Consider the following 6000-nt stretch of genomic DNA (forward strand, 5'->3'; position numbering starts at 1 on the left):
GGCGCTCCGCTGCCCATTCATCCCGCCCGCCAGCCCGCGCGCGCCCCCCCTCGCGTCCCGCCGCCCCCTCCCCCTCCGTCCCCTCCCGTCCCGCGAGCCGAACCGCAGCCGCAGGGGGCGGCCCGCGCTCCCGCCCGACCCCTCCTCAAATCACAAAACTTCCCCAACTCCGCCAACTAAGTTGCGCTCTCACCGTGCGGCGCCCGGGGCTCCCCCACCGACCGAGTCGGGGCAGCTCCGCACCTTCGCCGCGGAGAAAAACAACGCGCGGCCGCTCTCCCGGCGGCGACGGCGACGGCTGGAGGCTGCGGCGGTTGAGGCGAGAAGCACGACGCGCGGTCTCACGGCGACTCCGCTCAGCTGCTCCGGCCGCGCGCTGGCCCAGCTCACAGCCTCAGCGGGCGCATGCGCCGCCAGGAGCTCGCGGGTGGGCGGGCTCCCCGGGAGGGGCAGGAACGATTAAGCGCGGAGCCAAGGATTGCGAGCTGGGATTGCACAGCACAGCTGTCCGTCAAGCTCCACACGACCAATAGGAAGACAGCTGCGGCTGGGCGATGCGCTCGGGTTGCTAAGGGAAGCTGAGGTTGCAAGGCTGTGGTGCGCCGCGGCGAAGTGATGGAAGTGGGGCGGCTGGCAGAGCTGCCCTGGAAGATGCCCAGCCGCCCTCGCCTCTCCGCCCCAGCTCCGGAAACCACCTTTCCTCTGTGTGCTCGTGCTAACCTGCCCTGTGGCGCTCCCCACGCATACTGAAATGGTTTACTTTTCTATTTCCCTTCACTTACAATCAGAAGGCGTAAAGTCTTTTGTGTGTCCAGTGTCTAGGAGAGTCATTGCTAGATATTCAACAAGTGTTTTACATGGATGGATGGATGGATGGATGGATGGATGGATGGATGGATGGATGGATGGATGGATGGATGGATGGATGGATGGATGGATGCATGGATGCATGGATGCATGGATGATGGATGGGATCTATGGCCGCATCAGGATTTTGAGAATGTATTTCAGGAACTTTTGGCTACTCAGTAGCCACAAAATCATACAATCTTCGAGTTGCAAAGGACCTCAGAAATCATCTGGTGGACATTTGAGAAACAAAATGTGGTCTGTTGGTACAGGAAGAAACGAATTCGTTTTTATAGTTGTGTGTTTATTTTAATGCGGATGGGAGATGGGCCGGGGGAAATGCCTATCACGTCAAACCACTATTGCGTTGACGTTCTCTCTTAGATCAAATAGAAAGTTGTAAAAAATGAGTCTGCTTAAGGAAAAGTATTAAAGAAAAGTGGAAACACTTTCTATGCAGTTCAAGAATGCGCAAACTGATAGTTATTGATGTACAATGGTTGAGAGGGAGAAGGGTTTTGGGGGAAAAACAGCAGGGTGCTGGATGCGTTCTGTATTTTTATCTGAATGGTGGATAACAAAGGTATAGACGTGAAAATTCATCCAGCTGTATACCTAAGATTAGAGCACTTTACACATTTTATACATGTATTTTTTTAATGTTTATTTCTTTCAGAGAGAGGAAGGGAGGAGAAACATCAATGATGAGAATCACCAGTAGTCTGTCTCCAGCACGCCCCCTACTGGGGATCCAGCCCACAACCCAGGCATGTGCCCTGAGGGGGAATCCTAACGATGACCTCCAGGTTCATGGGTCCACACTCAACCACTGAACCACACCAGCTGAGCTACACAGGTATTTTTATTTCCATTTTTAAACACGACTTCCATTTGAGAAACCCTGATCCTGGCAAGCTTCTAAAGTCATTATAGTTCCAATGGTAGGAGAGTTAGGGGCTGCTGGGTTGGTGGAAGGAAGGGAATCACAAAAGCCTCAGGATTAAGGAACCACCCTATCCTCAAAAATAAGTTATTGCCATATTTCTTAGTCGAGTGTCAAGGGGATTTATTTTTAGGATGTAAGAGTCCAGAGATTTCCTCCCAGTCACTGCAAAAAAAAAAAAAAAAAGTCACTTTTTGGGGTAACATTATTTTAATTTTGTTAGGTTTCGTTTGGTGTTTACTTTAAGCGTTGGTTCCAGTGTAGAAGATGAGGTCTGTTATTCTGATTCCAAGGAGATTTATGGGCTGGCTCAAGAACTGCACATTTCATCCGATTGCTTTTCTCTTTATGCCCAGCCTTTTCCAGTTTATTCAGCTGCTCTCATAATTATCCCCAATTATTTATAATAGGGGGTTTTTGAAGCTAGAGTTAGAGAAACACCATGTTTTCTGAGCCCTAAACACTATTTAATGGAAATGGATTCCAACAACTCATGTGAGCCCTAAACTCAGGTTTTCTTGGGAGATTTTTAAAACATTCTGTTTTCATCTCTAATATAATATTTTCCCCCCAAATTATATGGAGTTTGCAATATTAAAAAACAGAAGTCCTTATTTGCACATAACAGTTACCAATAACTATAGTTTCAGCACAGCTTAAAATAGCTTTTTTTTTTTTAATGGAACAAACATAGCACTTGTAATTTTGGGGGGGGTCTTACCTTATGTTAATTCCCAGATACCAAAGCACTTCAGGGAAGAGCTGGTCCATTAGAATATAATTGAGTCAGAATCTTGGTTTTTCCTACTTTTTATTATGCAATGTACAGTTCATATGCAAACTTCAGCATTTGTCCCAACAAGGATCTTTAGGGCTATGCCTATTTTTCCCCCAGAAGATCTTATCAAGGCTCATGTGTTGCATTTATTAATAATGTCTCTTTAGATTCCTTCAATTTAGAAAGGTTTCCTTATTGTTTTTTCTTTTCTTTTGTTTATTTTTAAATATATCTTTATTGATTTCAGAGAGAACAAGGAAGAGGGAAATAGAGAGAGAGAGAAACATCAATAATGAGAATCATTGATCGACTGTCTCTTGCATACCCCCTGCTGGGGATCGAGCCCGCAACCCGGGCCTGTGCCCTGACCGGGAATCGAACTGCGATCTCCTGGATCCTAGGTTGATGCTCAGCCGCTGAGCTACGCCGGCCTGGCTCCTTATTGATTTTTCTTTTCTTTTTCTTTTCGTCTCCCATGGCACTGACCTAGTCTAAGTCAATTGTTTTGTCTGATTGGTCCCTCCCTGGTAGAATCAGGGTAAATTTTTTTGCAAGAATACATCATAGGTGGCGTTATATCCTTTTGATCACAACACAAGGGTCCATTTGGCCCTTAGTAGACTTGTGTCTTTCAAAGTGATTTCCTTGAAACATCAGTTTCCATATCTATTCCTTAGAAAAGCATTGCCTGTTTAAGGGAATGCTTTATATTCTCTATTCCTGCCCTCAGTGTGCACAGTGTCACTACATAGTAAGGCCCTGAGAAGCACTGCATCAAAAACAACTGTTTAGCTTTGTTTAATCCCATATTTCTCGAACTTGTTTGATCATGAAGCCTGTTTCTCTTGGAAAGCACATTGGTATCTCATTGAGGGAAACTGAAGTACTGTGGACAGAAGCAGGTGGGAGAATGCTGGGAGGGCGAAATCTGCAGACGCCCATCTCAATCACCTTCCCTCCCAAATTCATTCTTTTTCCTATGTTCCGTCCTGCAGGAAAGGCTACGACATGGGCTGAGCCTGTAAGGCACCTGTGGCATGGTCCTCGGCCTGGCCCCAAACATCCAGACTGATGCCAAGTGCTTTCGACTCTCTAGTGTCACACAGCAGAACATGTCCCCTGGCTTCTGTCCCCCCCCCCCCCCCATTACTACGCTCACCTGTACCCAGAATATCCTTCCACTGTATCTGTCCTGGCTTTTTTGCCAGGTCCCAAAAGCCAGCTCAAGAACCCCACCACCATGAAGCTCCCAACCTGGGTAGAGTCAGGTTCATCTCAGGAAGACAGTTCTGGGTCTCACTTTTACTTGAGAGCTGCTCTCACTGTCAAAAATAGCTCCAAACGAAGACCCTTGGAACTTAGAAAACCTTGGGGGATACAGGCTAAAAGCTGACCCTGCACCTCCCCTCCTCCCTCTCCTCTGTCCCCACATTTGGGTCCCCTCACGCAAAGTGAGTGCCTTGCAAATGCCGAAATTGCCTAAAGGTAGAAACCTATTCATCCACGACTAAGGTATCAAAGAATGTTTTTCAAATTTCGCATCTGTGTCTCTATTTGTGAAACTTCATCGAAGTTTATGAAAGAGCTATTTAATTTTGTTTTCTGTCCCCCTTCTCGCTTCTCTTTGATGGGTCTCTGTCACATTAGCTTGAGGAGGCCCTCTGTTAATGCACTTAAATCTTGACCTGCAGACCCCAGTGGGTGTATAATTCCCGGCTGAGCAGGGACTGGAGCTGCAGAAGGGGAGGCCTCGGCCTCAGCATACATTAGGAACAAAGCTTGTGACACTAGACACTCTTTAGCTGGGGTAATTTTAGCAAGTCTTTTAAAGTGGATATCAGGTCTATTTGGAAACCTGCTTTGCTTTTCTTTGCTTTTCTCTCGAAGATCTTCGTCTCTCTCTTTTCATTTTAAGTACAACGCTACCTCCTGGTTTCCTACTTTATTCAGCGACAGAAAGACAGCAACTGTATAAAACACACACACACACGGAGACTGATTTTAAAAGTAAGCCCAGACCTGTCTCGCTTCTGCAGGGTTGCCAAGTCAGAGAGGAGCCTTCAAAATAACTTTTGTGTTGGGCCCTTGGCTTGTCCATGCTGACAGTTACACATTCCAACTTGTCATTTGTCCCTGACTTGCTTTCCCAAATGCTCCCATAGAGTTATGCCACTTATCACCTGCTTAGTATGTGACACTTTATCTGCCAAGGCAAATGACATGTTAGAAAAGCCTTCTGGGCAATACAGGAGAGCAACACAGAAAGTTTGGGCTTTTCTCTTTAATCCACTTTCCAAGTCTGCTTTCCAGATCTTGCCTGTTGCTGGGGTTAGTGGGATTTTTATTATATGCGGGCGTGTTGTATTTAGGTTAGAACCAGAGCCTCAGATAAATGGATCCTGATTGGTAGGACAAACTGCCCTTGAAACTCCAAAACCCTGACAGTAAATTTGATCAAAAGAAGTGTCCGTGATTAAAAACAAATGTTCACAAATGTTGTGGAGCTACCAAAAAATGAGGTCATCAGATTTTCAGGGCACGTCTGTGGACTTTTCACAATCGTAATATCTTTTTAATTAAATGAACTACATGCTTTTGAAAGTGAGAAGCTGACAGCTTTAGTTAGAGCCAGAAATAGAAGAAGGCAAGCACTGAGGTGCCTTAACAGCAAGACTTTATAGTCCCACACCGCTTCTGCTAATAAATTTCAGGGCTGGGTTACAGCCCTCAGCTCTCTCATGCCCGAGAGGCCTCTGAGAATCTGTTTGCCAGAGTGAAAATCGTTGTCTCCAGATTAGGTAAAAATCTCAAAACTCCAGTGCACATTGTGAGAACCGTAGATTTGACTTTGGGGATAAAAAGGCGGCCAAACGATTGAGCCCTAGGGTCAATATTTCTATTCACGTCCAATCTCCCCCACCCCCAACAAACAAATCCTAAATCCCACCCAGCATGAGGTCTTCGACAATTTTAATTTTTGAAGATGTAACTTTCTCTTTTCCTTGGGGGTGGGGGTAGGGGTTGGGTAGTGTCATGAGTTCATAAAAACAAGGCCATCTGCGGACATAAATTTTCATGGCAATTTTCAAAAGCAAATCTGATCATGTTACCTTCCTGCTTTGGCTGCTTCAAAGACTCCGTACACTTCATGTGAAAGCCCAAATTGCATAGCTTCGTTCCCTCTGACCTCTGAGCACCTCTCCAGCCTCTGCTTGGGTTCCCCCACCTCCCACCCCAACAATCCCTCTGGTCCTTTGGGCCAGAGCCAGTGGTGACTTTACACTCTGTGCCTGTCCGTGGGCAGGGCCGGTCCCCACCTTCCCCCGTCACCTGGGCTACTCCTATTTGCCTTTCAGGCTCTTGGCGCCCCTACTTCCCTCCCCACCATGCCTCACTTCCCAGCACCCCCCCCTTGAGACTCTCTTGAGCA

At 46.8% G+C, this 6000-nt stretch overlaps 1 protein-coding gene and 1 long non-coding RNA gene across 6 annotated transcripts in view; one reads left to right on the forward strand and one right to left on the reverse strand.

Moving 5' to 3' along the window:
* Positions 1–425, reverse strand: part of AKAP13 (A-kinase anchoring protein 13) — a 201514-nt gene extending 201089 nt beyond the window's left edge. For 3 of the 5 annotated variants that reach the window (XM_081124333.1, XM_081124332.1, XM_081124327.1), the window contains exon 1: positions 194–425. The gene's annotated coding sequence lies outside the window, so the exon portion shown is untranslated. The remainder of the gene's footprint in view (positions 1–193) is intronic. The other 2 variants (XM_081124329.1, XM_081124334.1) reach the window with 2 other exon arrangements.
* A 204-nt stretch (positions 426–629) lies between these two features.
* LOC308550624 lies at positions 630–3696 on the forward strand. Its single transcript, XR_013997934.1, has 3 exons — positions 630–793; positions 1526–1705; positions 3566–3696. It is a non-coding gene; the product is annotated as an uncharacterized lncRNA (long non-coding RNA).
* The last annotated feature ends 2304 nt before the right edge of the window (positions 3697–6000 follow it).

This window comes from Miniopterus schreibersii, assembly GCF_964146895.1.
Source record: "Miniopterus schreibersii genome assembly, chromosome: 22".
NCBI lineage: Eukaryota > Metazoa > Chordata > Mammalia > Chiroptera > Miniopteridae > Miniopterus > Miniopterus schreibersii.